General features: G+C 39.3%; 1 protein-coding gene across 1 annotated transcript in view; it reads right to left on the bottom strand.

Moving 5' to 3' along the window:
* The window catches only part of XKR4 (XK related 4), a 234,658-nt gene that overhangs the window by 28,240 nt on the left and 185,122 nt on the right, over positions 1-21,296 (bottom strand). The window lies entirely within an intron of this gene.

Genomic DNA, 21,296 nt, shown 5'->3' with positions numbered 1-21,296 from the left:
AATAACTAGAAATAACTAAACTGAGATTTTGGAGAACAAAATGTCAGCCTCAAACAAGAGCAAGTTACTTTCTAACTCATCTGAACTGAGCTTCTGGCAGGAGCAGCAGAAGCTTTAATGTGAGACTTTTCTTACTTTACTCTCACTTTCTGAGTCTGTACAATTCTCACAGCATACACTAATACATGAGACACATCCTGTTGATGAGGGAAGATAGGGGAAGAGAATCAGGTCTATTTAAGCCAGTAGACCCTCATGTATTTCTTACAGACACAGAAATAAAATGATAAAATGGAAGCCTGCAACAGGTGCTCAGTATTGCTCAGTACCTCTGTTTATGAGCCAATGAAGTTTGAGGCATCAGGCCTACTGATGTCTTTTATAGGAAGAAATCAAAGAAGTTAAGAAAACCATTAAAAAGAAACACATAATTTGAACAACGTACTTTTGCAACAGACTTGCATGGAAAGCAAAAAGAAGCTATTAAGCCTGCTTACCTGAACTTCTTTTATTACTAGATTATGTTTTTCTGCTCCCTCCAGAAAATAATAAGAAAAAAGAACTGAAGTCTGCCTGTAAGAGGAGCAATTATGTTGAATTGGCTGAAGAACAAGGTGAAGTCAACAGAATGCGTACAGGACCTGCTGCCCTCAAAGTCCCTAAATGCTGCTTACTTGCACAATTGTCCTAGAACCAATTCTGGCAATTAGGCAATTTTTTTAAAGTGTTTGCCCTAGAGCTGTTACAGTATTATATTCTGAACCAGCAGTTCCAATTGGCTTTGGAAAGTATTGGTGACATGTACTTTAGCATTAGGGCCCATGCAACCAATTTTTATTTGCCTGTAGCAGTTCCATGCATGTCTTTCTATGGGTTGTATTGAAAATTTCCCCACTGGGGTGCAGAGGGGCTGTGTATGTATATATCATAGGGACTGAAACTGTCACTGTTTTCTTGGTAATGATTGCCAGCTTCTGCCTTCCTTGCATTATTTTGCAGAACTTCATCACAAGTGATATTCTTCAATAAGAGCAAGGTACACTGTAGTATACACTGCCAGCTGAAAATAAGTACAGAGAATATATATACTCAGTACGTTGTACTGTTAGAGCACATAGTAATGAACACTCAGAAAACTTTATCTCAGTAAGCCTTGTCTGTAACTCAGGAAAAAACCCCAGAACCCTCAACCTGGAAGAATCTATGTTATTAATTTCCATTGTTTGGAGTCTGAATGGTTTGCTATTTGAATGGAATACAATGCTCACCTTAGTTGTGGCAGCCACTTGCTCAACACCAATTTTATTCTTATAAAGAAATACAATTCTTCAGCAGAGGAAATGCCATGTTTCTGATCTACTTTCTTTATAGTGACTGAGTGTGGCAATTGGAGCCTTTGTTCTAAGGCGGGTTTAGATTCTTTACCAGACAAGTCCTGACACATTCAATATAATTTCACTAAAGGTATGTTGTAGAAAGGTTAGTTCTCTTCTGCTTCCTTGTTGGCCATTAGTTGATGGCCAGGCTAACTCTGATTCATGGGTCATAAATATATCTTTCAGTCAGTCGATAGGATATGTTTGTATCAAAAATATATGTAGGATTCATTGCTTTATTATGAAGACTTATTAATTATTGCATTATTTAGATTCATAGCACAAATATGTTTCTGTCCCATGGTCTGGGTATTTTCATGCCATTTAATTTCACAATCAGTCTAATGTGTCCCCCCAACATTGGTCTGAGAAATAAGAAATTAAATAAAATCCTAGGCACTACACCTAGCTTCCTCTATAAATACTTTATGCTAAAGATGAACTTTCCAGAGACTTTGTAGGATAACTAATACAGGCCTTATTGGATCATGCAGGAGACAGTCTAGAGCTCAGAAGTTCATCATGAAAAGTATTTGGCTGAATGCACCTACTCATGTCAATGGAGTTGCAGTGCTTCGGCAATACCAGCCACAACAGTAAGAAATGGGTTGCACTAAATTACTCAGCTTAGAAGTGATAACAGCTGTTGTTCTGGCATGTTACTTGAAAGAGAGAACATGGAAAAGTCTTGTTTCCTGAGTTATTTTGGTATCCGTCCCTGCTGTGCAAGAAAGTTAGAGACTGAATTCTGCAATGACAGCAAGAGATTGCACTGATGTGGCCACCTAAAAGCGGAAGAAACTGCATTTGTTTATAGGTAGCCAGAGCAGAAGGAGGCCAGTATATACACCTGTGATACAAATCATGTCATCCTTACTTGCTGATATCAGTATGATCCCTTGCTATCTCTGCCAGCTTTTCCCCATTTATCACCTTTCAGTCTGGACTGATTCATACATCCCTCCTACAGAACACCACACAGCTGGGAGTTCATCACATCTACTCATAATCCATATTAAACAGACCTCATGACAGGAGAGCAATTACCCACAGCTACTCATTAGGTCCTGCCAGAGGACAAAACCAGAACAATATAAGGACCTTATCACCCACGCTGTTAGGACCTGCAATGTCTCTTTCATAATAATAGTTCACAGCTTCCCACAGATCTAGAAGAATCAGAGTTTGTAACTTGTTCCTCCTGTTCACAGGAATGGGTGAACAGGTCATGCAACATCTTTTCCACATTCAGATTCCAATCAGAGAAGCTGATGAAAACCAAAAGCAAAACTACTCTGGCAAATCCTCTCAAAAAACCTCCATATAAAAATGGAGGATGAGCAATTAAGAGAATAGTCAAGACTTTCATCATGAAGCGTAAAGAGTTTTTGTGTAAAGCTGAACAGCTTAATCCATTCCCTTTCAGGTGAAGCACTGACACTCTCCAACAACCATAGGTACATGGTCTTCACAGTCTGGTAGGTGAAAGACATTCTAGAACATGTATCGATATACTCAAAAGTTGACTCAATGACTGGTGTCTTTTCAGTGCTGTCTTTAGGACAGTATGGATCTGAGATATCTAATCTACAAAATAACTATATGAGGAAAACCCAGCTAATGACCTCTTGGAGCAGTCTTCTAAGTCAGTTTGTCTGTGAGCAGCAAAAGAAACCATTCTTGATGTTGTGAACTGCCGATGCACTTATGTCCTCTGACTATTCATCTGCAGGTCTATGAGGAAGAATAAAAGACAGTAACGTGTTGTAGAAATGTTCAAGATAACATCATACTACTGAAGCATTAGCAATAGAAAAAGTGTTCCCATTCGCCATTGTTATAATTTGCCAAGAATATGACTTTGATAAACAGATAAACTTTGTAGTTCTGCTTTATGGCCAGTGAATTTGGGGTATTCTGAATTAACTAGATTACCAAAAAACATAATCACAGAGAAAACTCTGCCTCTGATTGCCCAAAATACAACATAGGGCCTGGTAGCAAAAGTCTTATAGTGTATCTTGATTGTAAACATTATTCACTGGGAATACTAAATGGAAATTGGAGCTGATATTTATCCTGGGGTTGTCGCAACTGAAAGCATAAAAGATGTATCAGTGAAAAACAAAATACTATAGTGGCAGTTTGTATTACTGTTCTCTGTTCTGGATTAATATATTCTTGTAGTCCTGGAAATTTTTAACAGCCAAATGGCTCCTTAGATAAGAAGAGTTACCTGCAAAGAGTAGTAAGCATGCAATAACTTTAAGATTCCTTATGAATGGATGTTGAATTTTCTAATTCCAATGTTTCTTTTATTCACAAGCCCCTAAGTGTTCTTTAGCTACCAGATAAGCATTTAAAAGGAGTAATACAGCTTTTATATGATGCAGATGTTCTCTGGTCCAGTCGCTTAATTAAACAGTAAGGTTTACACAGGCACAGCACAAAGCTCAGTTTGATTTAGGCCCTGGCTATCAGACAGCCATCAGGGTCTGGAAAATGTATGCTTAAACTAACAGTTCCTTTTTATTAGCTGACAGGCATATCTGTGGTAAGGTATATTCAGTGAGAGAACCTAGAGTCTGAAAACTTATTTTCACTTTTTAGTGAGCAGAATTAGAAAGCATTCACCCGAGGGTTTTCTGCTGGATTTGTGCATGGGTCCTGTTTATATTTTTATGTTGGGTATAGTTTCTGAAGTAAGTGTAAACTGCATTTCATAATGGTAACATTTTATGTAGTATCTATCACTGAAGCACTATGTAGCTGAAGTCTTTTGATATTGCCATAAGCATATCCATGCTGGCCAAAACTTGAAGGATTAAACTGGGGACATCTATGCTAAAAAAAAATGAACGTACTACAGCCTGAGCTAAAAAATGCAGATTTGCTAGGTAGCACTGTAAGAAACTAGGCACAGGTGCAAGAAGACCTGCTACATACTCCTTAATGGGATGCACAACATATTCTTGATCCAAGTCTTAACCAAAACCAGTTAATACCTTAGACTGATATATTTCTATTGCAGAGGATTTCAGGACCTTTAGTTCTTATGTAAGAATACTTACATTTTCTAATTAAATAAGAAATATAAATATTAATAATATTACTTAACATTTGTCAGTGTAATAATTATAAAGAAATTTTATCAGAAATGATTTATTCACAGACTACTTAGAGATTAGATCTTTCTCTTACTTGCCTCTGAGGATTTTATAAGCTATAGAGGGCCAAACTAGGTCAGATATAGAAGCAGTTTAAAGGTGCTATGAAAAGTAAGATATTCTACTTGAATGCCTCAATGCTAAAGTTTTGGTCTCACTTTTCTGCAAGTATTTCAATTAAGGTGAAATATGGGTCTATAAAGAGACTTCAGAAGGGCTTTTCCTAACTTATGAAAGTTTAGTAGAAAAAATATTTGAAATGTAAGCATGATATTTCTCCATGTATATTAAAATGTTCTTCTAGCATTATGTAGTTATAATACTATTCAGTGTAATTTCAAACAAATTACTTAAGGCTCCTCTAGAAAGCCCAGCTACAACTACAATTGATTTATGGAAGTAGTTAGGGATACAGTGAGCACACAGTATGATTTCGGTTCATAAATTCAATGAATACTTGATTAGCAATTGTGGCAATTAACCATTTTCCACTTTCCAGAAACAGAAGACAGAACAACCTTGTCTCTTCTTGTCTTGATCAGACTCTTGTCCAGTTTCCTTCAGGTCACTGTGGTATTGGGGCAACATGCTGAGTAACTGGTGTAAGCCTTTGGGCCTTCATCCAGCACCAGAAAGCCCCTTTAACAGCAAGGCTTTATATTAAGATCATGTCAGGTATTAAATTGGTACAAATGGGTATTGCACTTGAACTCAGTCAACAAGGCCATAAAGACCTGCCAGTTTACCATGCGTGTGTGTGCACACTGACTAGTTCTCCTTACTCCCGTTCCTCTGTACTTTTCCTGCTGTGGGTTAGAGATGCCATTGTACAGGAAAGCCTTTTCTGAGCTCTGGAAAGGTAACAAGAGAAGCTGCCTTGATTTTCTCAGACCCTGATTATGTAAACACAGTTAGGTAGTGCACTACCTATGCACAGTATGGATGTGAAACTGTTCAAATGCATCTGTTGAGAGTGGATCAGATAAGCATGTCATTAATTGATTCATCACTGCAGCTGTTAAGAGGACTTATACAACCAGATGGAATGCTTGGAATTGCTAAACAAAAGTTACATCATTTAAAGGTAGCGTTCAATCTCTCTAGTGTATTTTTAAAAGGAATGTTAGGCTCATTTCTAAGAGCTTCTTTGATAGTGCTGATAATACTGTGATTAACCAGGCTCTTTAGACAGACTCAACAGTTTGCAGTCACATAAGGGTCACCACAGATATTAGGAGTTTCTAATAAAAGCCTAAGTAAGAGATTCATTTATGCCAATAAGTTACTCATCTAAGGTTATGTCATTTATATTTGTTTTAGGGTAAAAGTCATCTGCACATCTAAATAAATTTCAAATGTTGATTTCCTGATACTCTCCACAGACTGATAAATTCTTATTTTATGTTTACTTTTATCAGGCTACAGCGTTAGAAAGGCTACTGGTGCCCTCCTGATGACGGAAAGGTCTTGACTTTCCTTTCCTCACCTGTCTTGCACACCTCTTAAAAATGCCATCTTTAAGAATGAACAAGAAGCTTATTAACGCTCCCAAATATTCAAGGTTACAAAAGCCTTTCAAAGAAAAGATAAGGATCTTCAAAAGACAGTAGCATGCTCACATTTAACATAGGATGAAAAAGAAGAGTGGACAGAGAGACACTTCAGATATGAATTTTAAACTCGGTGAACATGGATTTTCATTGTCAGTAAAGCTAAAGCAGAGTGAGAGAGCTATCCAAGGAAAAAAATCACAGCATAGCTCATATACTCATCAGCTCTATTATTCTCCCAATTTTGAAATACATTAAGCAGCCATGAAGAAACAGAGGGAAAAACTGGTGAGCATTTTAGCCTTATAACTAAAATGTGCTTACACAGACTAGCACCACTAGTACAGGTTTTCTCTAGGGACACGTTTTAAACAAAGCAGCTCCAAATCTGTAGCTCTAGGGATTTTGTAGGGCTATAGAAAAATCATGCTTCAGTGACAGTAATCTGGGTCTGAGGTGCTTTGTACTGGGCCATATGGCCCAAAGTGCTTTGGCAACTCACAATACACCTCTCTTTAATTCTTCCAAGGTTCCTCTCACCTTTCTTTAGTATCATGACTACTTAAGTAACAGAATAGTCCAGCTCTGGACCACTTTCAGTTTTTCTTGCATCTCACTAGGATTCCAGCTAATGGTATTTGAGTGAAATAAAATATAAAATTTAAGACCTTAGAGATATTCTAGGTAGACATTGCTGACTCAGGAAAGGGATCCTGGTTTTAGACATTGTGCCGGACGAAAATGGGATATTCACTTTATTTAGTTGAAATAATCCTCCCTGAATGTAGACTGGAGGTAATAAGAAGTAGCTATGCATAGTTATTGTGGATGAAAAGCAAATATAGGAGGAGCTCATTCCTAAAATGAAGCAGGTGAAGATACTGTCATGGATTATGACTACAGGTATCTCGAGGACCCATGACTTATGCCAGAGTTTTAAAATCTTAAACAGCTAGAGAAACTCCTAAAAAGCTGGGGAGGGTAGATGCTGCAATAGCAGCAACATTGTCATCTCTGAGAGAGAGGGACAGCATGTAACAGTATTTACTTCTCCAAGCACAGTGAAGCAGGTGACTTGCCTGGATGTAGAAGCTTACAAGGACCATGGTTTAAGTAGGGTCTATTCTCCCTCTGTTTGCTCTGTACCCAAAACAGTAAAAAATATTCCAATTTGAAGAAGCTGCTGGGCCACTACCTCAGCTGACAGGCAAGAAAAGACTGCAAAGCTCATGCTATTGCATAAAACATTGGGGACTGCTGTGTAGATCTAAGATGAAAAGTGGTTAGGCTAGGGAGGGCACCATCCTTTCAAATAAGGAAATTAGGTCTGCTAGAAAGCATAGATCACACTATATTGATAACTTCACCCACAGCCACCAAAACCTCAGCCCCTGTGATCCTGCGTGTTGCAGTGCAATCCCCAGTGCTGAGATGGGTTCCTTGCTGTTGGTTTAGGTGAGATATGAAATGAGGTGAGGTAGATGTTTAAGGAGCAATCCCTAGCTTCCTGCATGCTGGTTGAACCAGTTGGAAATGCTGAGGAAAGAGCTGAGTTACAAAACCTCCTGGGCTTAGGAACTTTGAAGAAACTGGTATTCTCAACCAGATAAGGCTGAGATGGGTCCCTGCAGTCAGGACAGCAAGCAGCAGGAGTCTGCAGAGCACCAAGAGCAACGTGGCTGGTTTGGAGGTTTTTTCTTTTGTTTTGGTGAACTGACCATTTGGAGCAAGATGCCTACACTGTGCCTTACAACTTAACAAATCATTTTAATCTTCAAAGTGCTGTACAATATCAGCAGTCCTTGCTGAGCCTCTGTGAAGTATAATCATTTGCTCAGTCACTGCTGAGATGAGTGCACTGTGCAGGTTTTGGTAAGGAAATTTACTGTCTTAATTTTATCTGAGGTGCAAAAAAGGTAGGGAGGAGGTTAGAAAATGAGCACGAGGTCTTGCAGTGACTCAGAGTCTGAGACTACACTGAAAATCAGACATTTTGGAGCTATTATGCTTAACTCTCTGCGTTATTCTATTCTATAGCCAAAATGGGACTAAAGTGAAAACGGAACACAGTAAAATGTTTGGATTTAGATTTTAAACATCTAAGATCAGTGAAGCTAAATCATTACTCATTAAGACTAAAATAAAGACAGGCTCCTGTTCAGTCCAGACCTAGGGTTAGTCTTCAAACAGCATAAAAATATATACTTTTAGCTCATTTGCTGATTGGCTGTACCAGTCAAAGCTTGCTTTCTGCTAATGAATAGCTCACACTGAAAATTATGTATATGAGTTTTGCATTGAAAACAATTTTTTCTTGTGTGAAAAGGCAAGAGGAAAAAATGTAATACAAGCAACGATTTGATTTTATCTCAGCATCTCCTCCACCCTCTCTAGATATCAGAAACAGTAAACAAGTTCCTGTCCTAACCTTGTAAAGAGCTGTTGCTGAAGACTGAATGTCTTGTTTTTGTTTTTCATAATGACAGTAAAGTTGGACAAACCATTTCTAAGACAGAAGCATTTGGTTTCATTCATTCAGGCCCATTTAAATATTCTCACTCTACTTTTACCTTTGACCTTCTATAAGTGAACCTCCAATTTAACTAACAGCTTTCCAATTAAAAAAGGCTTTTTGGGTGGAGAGTGGCAGTTTCTCCTCCAGGAAGACAGGAGTGAGGTCTTCCAGCCCACCTCTCCATTTCTCCACAGAGCTCCCAGGCTCCTCCTCAGTCATGTTCACCCCTGCATATCCCTTGTGCCAGCAGCAGCACTTGTGCAGCTTTGCAGTTGGTGGTTTGGCAAGATGATCTGGTTGAAAACTTAAACATTTTGTTTGTGTATAGGATTAGTTTCAGCAGGATCTCTGTGGCCCCAAAAGTCCTACCACTAGACAATGGAAAGGTAGAAAAAGTCTGCCAGGAAGAGGGTGGGAGGAATGACCATTTCATCAGTAGTGTGACTTTAAATTGGCACAAGTGTTTTGAGATACTGGGCTGAAAACTTAATTTTAGTTAACAATTGCTTTCACTTTCCTACTTTGAGCAAATACTAAATATAAAAATGCTTTGAAAAGAATTAATGTGTTACTGTCTCTGGATCTCAGTGTGAAGCATCTTCTGGGGCTTCAGCTATTTCGTTTCAGCGATCAGAGGCCACTATTACCTGAAAGACATACACAGTCTGCTTTTGCAGGGCTAAAGTTTCTGAACAGCTATCTTGAAAAATGTCATTTGTACAAGAAAAAATACGATCTTTCCTTCCATAAGATGTGTTTAAGTACATTTATCAGCTATATATTCCTTAGCAGGGACTTTATAATAGTTAAGAGGGATCAGATTCAGCTGAATGCATAGATGAATGCTTAATTTCAAACAATAAAATACACCCAAATTTAGGAATGTACTTGAGGTTGAGGTGAATTTTATTTATAAGGAGCTTTGATAAAAGCAATCAAATGCTTAAAGCCAAGTACATGTTTAAGGATTTTGCTGAACTGAAGGCTACTGATGTCATCTACCTGGACTTGTGCAAAGCATTTGATGCTGTCCCACATGACATCCTTGTCTCTAAATTGGAGAGACATGGATTTGACAGATGGACCACTCAGTGGATAAGGAACTGGCTGGATGGTCGCACTCAAAGTGTTGTGGTCAATAGATCGATTTCCAAGTGCAGAGCAGTGACCAGTAGCGTTCCTCAGAGGTCAGCGCTGGGACTGGCGCTGTTTAACATCTTTTTGAGTGACACGGACAGCGGGATTGAGTGCACTCTCAGCAAGTTCACGAACAACACGAAGATGTGTGGTGCGGTAGACACACTGGAGGGAAGGGATGCCATCAGAGGGACCATGACAGGCTGGAGAGGTGGGCCTGTGCAAACCTCATGAGGTTCAACAAGGCCAAGTGCAAGGTCCTGTATATGGGTCGAGGCAATCCCAAGCACAAATACAGGCTGAGTGATGAGTGGATTGAGAGCAGCCCTGCAGAGAAGGGTTTGGGGTTATTGGTGGATGAAAAACTGAGTATGAGCCAGCAACATATGCTTGCAGCCCAGAAAGCCAACTATATCCTGGGCTGCATCAAGAGAAGTGTGGCCAGCAGGTCGAGGGAGGTGATTCTCCCCCTCTGCTCCGCTCTTGTGAGACCCCACCTGGAGTACTGTGTTCAGCTCTGGAGCCCCCAACATAAGAAGGACATGGACCTGCTCGATTGAGTCCAGAGGAGGCCACAAAAATGATCAGGGGCCTGGAGCACCTCCTTTATGAGGACAGGCTGAGAGAGTTGGGGTTGTTCAGCCTAGAGAAGAGAAGTCTCTGGGGAAACCTTATAGAGGCCTTCCAGTACGTAAAGGGGGCCTACAGACAAAACGGGGAGGGACTTTGATCAGGGAGTGTAGTGATAGAACGAAGGGTAATGGTTTTAAACTGGAAGAGGGTAGATTTAGATTAGATAGAAGGAAGAAATTATTTTCTGTGAGGGTGGTGAGGCACTGAAACAAGTTGCCCAGAGAAGTTGTTGATGCCCCCTCCCTGGAAGTGTTCAAGACCAGGTTGGACAGGGCTTTGAGCAACCTGATCTAGCGAAATACGTTCTTGCTCATGGCAGGGGGTTGTAACTAGATGATCTTTAAGGTCCCTTCCAACCCAAACCATTCTATGATTTTAAAGGAGAAATATAGATTTGAAAGATCAACATAGTCATCTACAAAGAACTGACCAATAACACATGGAGCACCAGGGATGATTTTTTCTTGAATTGGTTTATATTTTCCAAACCTGTGTTTTTAATGGCTGAATGTCTGGTTCCACATACCTTTTACTCAACAACACTGGCTTAAAATGTTATCTGCTTTCCCTCCTCTCTCCCCCATATGCCTTGAAGTTCACCTCATCTTCAGAAACATCTCTATTATTAGGAAGCCTTTGAGAAAAACAGGAGTTTAAAAATCTTGATCACTTAAGTTACCCAGTTTAGAAGGTAATGCCATAAGCAGATGCACCAGCACAAGCACAAGTAGTCAGCTTCAGAAGGGGACAGGAATAAATAGGTTGCTTTTAAACTTATCTTGTGGTTACAGCTGAATTTGAATGACCAGTTTATGAGCCCAGAAGTTGTCAGCATCATTTAATAGACATAAAAAGTTGTGGGTGCCTTTCTATTGCTTAGGGACACAAGTGATTAGTTTACATGCAAATTAAAGGCTGGTTGTGGATTCCCTTAAGCATGGTTCTTTGCTGAAAAATATTGCAAGAGAAGTATGGGGCAGGATTTGTTTCTTTCAAATGCAATCTACTTAATGCACAACTTAAAGGTGTGTTACTTTTGCTGCGAAATGTAAATTCAGGATACTCTTAAAAGTGACACTAGTGTCTTACTTCAGCAACTATGACAGTTGTGCACCTGAAATTTAGGGCTAAATCCTGGTTCATAGAAAAGTCTCTTGGTGCTCTTTTGACTAAGGAGCAAAAACTTCCCTAGGACTGACACATCACTGACTGACAGAGAACTAGGACTCCAACATGCATCAAGTTTCAGGAGCAAAACTAGACATTTCTTCCAGCTTATTCTGAGGGAAGAATAGGAAGAAGTAACCGTTCCTTCCCCAGCAGTGTTAGCCATTGTTTAGAGGTGGTTGAAGACTGAGACAAGGGTCATCAATTACTTAGATGATGCACCAGCTGAAAGAGCAGCATCCTTTGCAAGTTTCTTAAAGGCTCAAGGACCATTTGGGTAAAGGATGACATGGTGCTTAGGTATTGTGCTCAACCTTGCACAGCTTAAAGTGGTTGGTCACAAATGACAGCTGCATGAAACTGCAATGAGGGAAAGAGTAATGGTTTATAGTTACACTCAGGCTATGTCACCCTGGCTCCTCTGGAAGAATTTTTTTGAGAGGCAAATGAGCTATCTATGGAGCACAGTGAAGGAACTTCACAATGTAACTGAGAGCATCAAATCTTGTAAAAATTGACATAAGAAGTGGAAAATGTTATTTTTTTTAAAGCATACTCAGAAAACCTAATACAATTAAAAAATGAGAATATTTATGCTTAGTTACTTTACATTCCAAAATAACCATGTGAGCTTGAACTGACAAAAAAGTGGGGGGAGGAAAGAAGCAATTCAAGCTGCATGACGACCAAAAAGTATTAGGTTGGCTGTAGTTTTTGTAGTTGGTAGTTTTGTAGTTGTAGTTTTTGGTTGCTATTTTCTTCCTTTAGAGGAAGGATTGAGATCAGCTGTGAGTCGTGTCATTATCTACAATTCTTTTAACAGCAGCATGGAGAAAAGCTGCCAAAGCATTAAAAATTAATTCAATCAGGCTAAGAGGAGTATGTCAAACTGACTTCTTTGCCTGCAAATTACAAAATTATCTGTAGTTAAAATTAGTTTCTAACCATCTTGGAGAGGGAGGAGATGAGCTCCTAAAACTACTGTATGCTGTGATGAGGCTGTGATGTAAGCCCATCAGCAGTACTTGCAAAGTGAGGTGCTGTTGGTATAGTTGCTGAGGTGCATATGTGGTGCACAACGTGATAACCACTGCAAGTCAAAGGAGACAATAATAGTACCTGTAAACTATGAATAGCAGGTTATTATCATGAAAAAAAATAAAATAATCTAGACACTGAATTATGTTCTCCTTTTCTCTTCAAAAATCAGCATAGCATAGACTACTTAACTCTTGTGTATAGTAAAATTAATTTTTTGACTTATTGCTACTAGCTAGAAATGTCAATAAAATTTCCCTTAGCAAATTTGGTTTCAGTCACATCTATCTTCTGATTATTGTCCTTCAGCACAGGGACCATTACAGGCAATTACATTGTTATCTGACTTAAACATGTGGACAGCTCAGTCAGTGACTTTAATTACTTTCTCATCAAAGCCATGTTGGACAGTCTCTGAAATTTCTTCTTTGCCTCCTAGGACATCGTAAAGGATAAATGATTTTTGCATCCTGTTCATCAAACATGACAGGAAATCTTTTAGTTTAGTTATCTCAAGTCAAGTTCTACAAAAAACTATATGTATGCCTGGATTGGCAATGGGTTGGTACCCCTTGAGATCTGACAGGCATTGTATGCCCTTACCTTCATGGATTATTTTCAGAAACAATAGGCAAAAGTGCACATCTTCACTCACAGAATCCGAAATCAATATATTAACAGAATTCTTCCATTAAGTTAGTCCCTTCACAATACAAAAATGTTTTCAAGTGATCTCCACTGGAATGGAGATTCACAAGATCCTGTGCTTACATACTAATTAATTTTGCTCTGTTTTAGCCTTGCCAGAACTACTGACTGGGGTACATGTTTTTTCAGACTGAGTAAGACTCTTGGTCCTGGCTGTAACTGCCAAGACACCAATCTGCAGGGTTAATGTCTAGCTTGCGCTAGAAATTCAAAGCATCACACTGACAAAAAAACCGCAAACTGTTTGTAGATGATTTTGAATGTGCAATGAACTTAATAATACTTAAGTACTTCTTATTGTTACTAAAGTCCAATGAACACGTGGATAACGAGATAAACAGGATGCAATTACTGGATGTTCATATCATCAACAGAGGGATGTCACATTATTATTGTAGAAAGCAGGGCAGATACCTATAGCAGATGCATCTCATAAAACACATCTCAGATATACTCAAAAGAATTGCCCCATGGGGCCATGATTAAAACTTTTGTATAAAGAACACTTATTTCCACAGAAGAAAATGTCATGGATTTCTTTTTGATAGCTACAGCTGCCAGTCCGTGCATCTAAGGGAGGCATTTGAGCCAATGTTTGAATAAAAATAATCATGGCCTCAGACAGAATAAAATTCTATGAAATTATAGTCTAAATACTGTTGCCTTTAGAACAGACAAAACTGCAGCTGTTCATTTCATGAAGAACAGATTTAGACACATGCAATCAGAGTGAGAACTGTTCAGAGATGTGATAGCTCTCTGATTGCAGAAGGGACAATTACTCCTATAGGGTTTCTAGAATCAGTGAATCACCGAGGTTGGAGGGACCTGGGTCACCTAGTCAAACTCCTGATCAAAGCAGGATCAACACCGAATAAACACCGGCTGCTCAGGGTTTTTTGAAAATCTCCAGTGAGGGAGGGTTCACAACCTCTCTGGACAACCTGTTCCATGATTATCTTCTTGCTGTTTTTTTCTTCTCCTCGTATACAGTCAGAACACCTCCTGTTTCAAATTATGATCACTGGTTCTCATACTCCTGTTGTGCAACACAGAGAAGATTCTGTCAAGAGGAGAGAGCAGTATTTCCTACACATTTTCCCTAAGTTTTTCTCCTATGGGCCACTGTCAGAAATAAATTATTGGTCTAGCAGAAACTTTGGTTTCATTAGGTGCAGTGTCTCATGTTCCTATGACAGAATCTCCACTACTTTTCTATACAGACCACTGAATAGTAACTACTTCTTTCTTTATTTTAACATTTCTTCTACTCAGCAATGACTGATGTATAGAAACATGCAGAAAAAAGGGTCTGATCTACAAAGAGAGAGAGATTACAAAAGTTGTTTAAGGGATTAAATGCCTTACATGTTGTAATTTAGAAAGTTGAATTTAATTTTTTTGACAAGACAACACATGAGAAACATCATTTAACATCAGAACTTGGTGAATTACAGAGCAGGGATCAGGAACAGAAAACAGCATTGAGAAGGACCATGCAAAAAAAAGTGCAGGTGCCAAACGTGCGTTTGTTAGCAAATGTGTCACTATGAACTGGAAAGTATCATCTCCCACTCCTCTAGCACTTTCACACCTCTTCTCTTACATAAACGTGGAAGAAGAAACTGCAAGCGGTACAATGAAGGTGGGGATGCATGATTACAACCACCCCCACTCTGGGAGGCTCCCAAGCATTGCTGAAAGAAACAACAGGTTCAGACCTGTAGGAGTGCAGCTTGGAGGTGATGTCAAAGCTGTTGAAACTAGTAACTTGACTGGTTTGTTAACAGATGAGCTGGAAGCATGTGTACCATAAACGGTTTGGGTAACGCAATAGAGCACTATCACATAACAAGACTGGTTCAATGGGACTTACTCAAACAGAATTGTTATCAGGGATTAAAGTGGGTTGGTATTGAGTTTATGATCTGAGCACACTCTCTTGATTTCTTCACACAGAGTTCACATAAACTAGCAGAGTGAACTCAAATGTACCATTTAAATATGTCAAATTCATTTTGGAGTTTATGTTGCGTACACATGCAACATGGGGCACATGGGGCACTGGGATTTCTCTACTAAGGCTTAAAGAGTAAGTGCTGCACTGCCTTTTGTCCACTATTCCTTTGCAATCTCTGCCATCATCTCCTTAGGATTTTTAGTCTGTGCTGTAAAACCTGCTACTTCTTTAAAGAAAACAATTTACTTTGGAATAAGTTTGTAGAAAGAAACAGTACCTCCTATTATAACCATTTATATCCTTAGAGCATCATGGTTACATTATTTGCAAATTACTTAGGAAAAAGTGGATTGCATGCCATTCTTGGAACTGTGATCCTCATCAGCTCTGTCAACCCATACACTAGCAGTCTTCACTTGTCACTTTCAAAAGAAAGAGATTTGAAGTAAATGTTATGCAAAAAAAAGTTGCTGGAACATTTACTCAAATTAAAACAATGCCCAAATGCACTCCTAAGTCATTGTTTCTTATAAAGACAAAGTAAATTGTAAATACACTTTAGAAGCATAAAGTAAGCATGGCAGATCTTTTCTTCATTTTTACTCTAATTCCTTAACTTTAAAAATTTAATTTTGTTTATAAAACAAATAGTGGTGGGTTTTTTGTTTGTTTTGTCTTTTACTGAGGTAGTGCATGGAAGAATATATGTTTTTGCAGTTATAAAAAAGTGTAATCATTAAGGCACTGCAACTACGATATGGTAAATTTGCACAGATTTCACAGTTATGCTGTGGGCTTCCTTTTTTACTCTGGACAAATATTTAAAATATTTAAAATATCCTTTCCCTCCAAACCGTCTGTTTACATACCATTTTCACTTGAGAAGAGACTATAACCTACCAAAGGAAGGCAGAGTACAACATAGACCAAGACAGTAAGAAAATGCAAATTCTACTCTGTTTACTGTAACTGCATGCACTAAACAGCCAAGGGACAAATTATTTGCTGGAAATATGTCATCTTCCCCCTGAATATGCAACTATTTTGTCTAGGAAGCTGCGGAAAACTTTTACAAGGTCACACACAAGCAAGCTTCATATGCATTTGTGTCTGGTTTAAGGGATTTCATGTTTTAACATTTAGTGTATGTCACTAGTGTATGCATTTAGTGGTGCCACTTAAACTGGTTTAAGCAGTCACCACCCTCCCTGCCCTGAACTGGTTACCACCTCCCCCATTGTTGTCATGGCACATGTGAAAGCATGGCTCTGCAGCAAACTGGATCACACATGTCATCCAGCCAAAACCAAACCTATTCATTTCCAGGTTAATGTTCAGCAGAATAAGTTCTGTACAAGCACAGAGTGAGGTTTATTTACACAAAATTGTGGAGTGATTGCTCTTGTGAGCATATTCCTGGGCACATGGGGAAGAAAGTTATTGGGAATAGCCAGAATGGATTGACCAAGGGTAAATCATAGCTGACCACCTTGACTGCCTGCTACACTAAACTGGTAAGAACACTGGGCAAAGGAGATCAATGGGTGTCATTGACTCTAGCAAAGCTTTCAGCTCTGTATGCAACAGTATTCTTGCATTCAGTTTGGGATGTTATAGTCTGGAGAGGTGGAAAGCTGGGTGGGTAAAGAAATTAGTTTGATGGTTGGGCTCAGAGGGTGGTGGTTAATGAGTTGTACTCTACCTGGAGGCTAGTGAGAAGCAAAGCACCACAGGGGTCTGTCCTGGGACCTTAAAACATCTTTATTAATAACCTGGAGGATGCAACATCACGCTTATCAGATGTGCAGATGACACCAACCTGGGGGGATCAGTCCATATGCTCAAAGGCAGGGCTGCCATCCAGAGGGACCTGCACAGGCTGGAGGAATGGGCCAACAGGAAACTTAGGAAATTCAGTAAGAACAGCATAGTCCTGCCAGTGGATGGGAACAATGGCTGGCGGCAATGCAGGCTGGGGACAGACTGGTAGGAGAGTGGCAGTAATGAAGAGGCCCTGGGGGCCGTGGCAGACAGCAAGTGGCACATGAACCACATGTGCCCTGGTGGGATGGCATCCTGAGTGATATCATTAGCAGCACAGCCTGTAGATTGAGCGACCTGATGATCCTATTTTATGCAGCACTCATTAGGCCACATGTAAGTACTGCATCCAGTTTTGGGCCCCCAATACAAGAAATGCATCAATCAACTGGAGTAAGTTCAGCAGAAGGTCACTGAGATGGTCAGGGGCTGGAGCACTTGCCCTGTGAGGAGACGCTGCAGGACCAGGGCTTATTCAGCCTGGAGAACCTATGAGGAGGTCATCAATAAGATGGACCCAGGCTCTTCACAGATGTGCAAGGTGAGAGGATGAAGGCAACGGGCTTAAGCCAAAAAAAGGAAGGTTCAAACTGAACATGACAAAAAACCTTTTTCCCTGTGAGGACAGTGAGGCAGTGGCACAGGCTGCCCAGAGCAGTTGTACAGTTCCCATCTTTAGAAATTTTCAAGACCTGACTGGATAAAGCCCTGAGCAGCCTGCTGTGACCACACCTCTGCTCCTGCCTTGAGCAGAGGTCCCTTCTGACCGCAGTGACTCTGTGATTCACACCAGTCAAGGAATGCTTGAACTGACTCTGCTATGAAGCAAACATATATGAAAATGTGCTATTTATCCCCAGGATCAAGCAGTTGGGACATATTATGTCAGCAACTGAAACACAATGTTTTCAGCCCTTAAAACCACAGGAAAAAGGAATACTGTGGTATCACACTCTATACATTAACTACTGGCTAAGAAACACAAAGAACTTCACTATCAGAGTTGTTTATCCCTCTGTCTCTATGCAGTCTATATTTTTGTGTATTTATGTCTGTGAGTATGTAAAGATACCACTGCTTGAGAGGTTTACCCCAAGCAAAAAAATACCCTGTACAGAGTATTTGTTACTGTAGTTCATACATTTCCTAGCTGTCTCAACAGTGCAGAGAGTTAAATCTTTAAGAAGCTCTTAGAAGACCAGAACTGGTTATCAGGGTGTAGAGAGGTTCAGATTACACAGCACTGATTATCAGAAATCAGACAGTCAGTGAAGTTGATCTCTACAGACACACTGGTGCTCAGTGATTGCAGTACTACACACGCATAAGAATATCTTGGCTATATTAGGAAATAAGTGGCCTGTTGTGCTTGTGTGCATTGTATTCAAGAGATGGATAAAATGCTTGATTTAAGAGAAAAATAAATATCGATACTTCACAATTCTAATGGACCCTCCTACAATGCTTGAGACATGGATTACTGATGTTCCTTTCACAGTATTTTGTAAGGCAGGCAGGCGTGATCTTCACATTTCCAGATGAAGAAATAGATGCACTGAGATTGAATGGTTTTCCCAGGATCACATGTTAAATCTGTGATGGAATCACAAAGAAAACCCACGTAATAAGGGCAGCATGTCCTGTGCCTTTCTAAGCTTATCATCTTTTACTGCTAAATTAGAAGGTTACTGGGTCAGAGAAGCTGTTTTCTTATCCACCTGTGAACCATCAATTACAATCTACCTTAGTACCAGTGTTATTCCTTAACATGCTCTCTGTGTACAAACGTTGGTATCAGTGTTCACCCTCGTAAGTATTTGCCATTGGAATGGAGCCACAGTGAAAGACACTGATATCCACCCAATTCTGCTCTCCTCTTGTAATTTAGCCTTGTATGAGAAGAAAAAGAGAACTTGGGAAAGGCAGAGCAAGAGAGAAAGCAGGGAAAGAAAAGGAACACCATGCAGAATGCAGAAGGACAATGAGGAACAACAGAGATGGAAAGGAATATGGAAAGAAAAAAAACCCATGAGGGTGGAGTATAGGAAGGAAGAGAGAGGAGAGACATAGAAAGCAGAAGTAAAAGATGGCAAAGAAGGAAGATGAGAAGGAAAGCAGAAAAATTAAACAGCACGAGAAGGGGTGAGGGGAGAAGGAGAGATCACACAGGAGTACTAGAACCTGGTATCTGATTATGTGTATTAACTAAATAAATTTAACAGAAGTAAAGTACCTTTGTTTCAATGCCTAATTCCATGGATTATAAATGTACATGGAATAAAAATGCAAAATTACTTTAAAGTTAATGGCCATAATTTCCAATTTGTGTTAGAAAATTTAAAATATGACAAGGAAAGATTAATATTAACATTCGCACCAGGCCCTACAAAGTCCAGCCTGACCTGTATAGTATACTTTCTGGAGACAAACTTGTGTTTGGTATAACAAAATGTGGAAAGTTTATCCGATGGTTCGTTGCATCTCCTAAAGCAAATCCATAAAAAAATGCGCTCAGAATACTGTATTGCACAATAGGATGGAAAGTGCATCATGGAGCAGCTTTATGACACTTTTTTGCTCGGCTCTTGCAAAATGCCTTTTGACTTCCTTCCAGAATAGATACAGCAACTTTTGCCATGTGCACCACCATAGGAATGGCTATTGCTATTTTTATTTCATTAATTTAAACTGTTGTAACTTCTTTTTAAGACACCATAACTCATTGGGAGTTTAAAACATTTATAATTTGATTTTTTTCAACTTAACAGAGCAACTAGAACATTAATAACAATAAAGAAATAAATCTGAGATTTACTTTTCTGCATTCTCTCTAAGCTTAAGCAAATTAATTTAGAGAATGTATTCTCAAGTAAAACATAACATCATGCATAGATACTTCTGTATCCACCTGGAAGTAAAGTATTTGCATTAAAAGAGCATTCAAATATACTTGGCAAAAATTTTTTAAATAGACATACTGAGAGGAACAGATACCATTACATTGTGGTATTAAAAAATAACAGCTCAAAATCTAGCAAATTGCAGAGATTAGTCAATCAAGAAAAAAATGTGAAAGTTTAATTTAATGGAGAAAGATAACTTCATGTAATTATCTTTCTTGGTTTTCCTTTCTGCTACAGATATACTTTGCTCACTCTCTCTCTGTCCCTTTTTGAGTGTAAAGCCAGTTCAGCCTGCCTTCCCATGAAAGTCTCTTATGTCCTTTCAATAAAGTAACAGAGGTGAAAAAAATCACATCTTTATCCATGTTCAGACAGTGGGTGGGCACGACGTGCCTTTGCCTTAGGTTCAGTATTTCTTACATACATACTCCATCTCTAACTTTTCCCATTTAGAAGTATTGACTACTTTCATACTTCTGGGTGAAGTATTGCCTTTCTTCTTGCAAGGGCAAAGACACTGACATTGATTCTCATCAAGCTTTAATTTAAAGAGGACAACATAATGGAAACATTATGTGCACACTTTGCTCTCAGCTTCACAATTCATCATAATCACAGAATGTTTAATACATGTTTTTAACTGAGAATGTCCCTTCTGGGCAAATGACAAGTTTGGGTTTTTTGAGGTTTGCCCTATAGGACACGGTAGATGAGGAAACAGAGATTAAACAAAAATGGGGTTAAGGAAAAATCCTAAGTACATCAGTCTCCTAGAAACTCACTACTTTTCAAAGGTGACCCAAGTTAAACCCAAGATAAGCAATGAGGGTCAGATGCTACCAAAATACAGGAATTGAATCCAGTTGATCCTTGTGCTTGCTGTGTGAGGGGAAGGTGTGGAACAGGCAAAATCTGGCATTTCTGGGAGAGCAAAAAACAATAACCAAAGTCATAGAAATGCTGGGGAATCCAGTAGTGAGGCATTGCTCCGAGGCTGACATCCAGCTTGATGCAATACATTCCTCCTCAGCTTAAGGTACATAGAGGAGAAATGAAAGAAGCTACTGTATGTGACCAGGCACAAAATGCTTTTGTGCCCCACGCTGACCTCACCTGGCTACTGCAAAGGCCAGGAGCAAACACAACCTGTTTCTCTGCACCCGGCCTTCAACTAAGAGTTATTTTCCATGTTTAGAAGGGGTGGGCATGCCTGAAAGCTGAATTATTCCTTTACTCTATATCTTGGTGCCTGATTTCCCAGTCTGCAGGGAATAGATCTGATTTTGATTGAGGCCATTCAGTAAGAATAAATGTGAAATGT

This window comes from Strix uralensis, chromosome 1 (assembly GCF_047716275.1).
Source record: "Strix uralensis isolate ZFMK-TIS-50842 chromosome 1, bStrUra1, whole genome shotgun sequence".
NCBI classification, from domain to species: Eukaryota; Metazoa; Chordata; class Aves; order Strigiformes; family Strigidae; genus Strix; species Strix uralensis.
The sequence above is the reverse complement of the archived record's forward strand: the minus strand, read 5'-3'. Positions and strand labels throughout refer to the sequence as shown.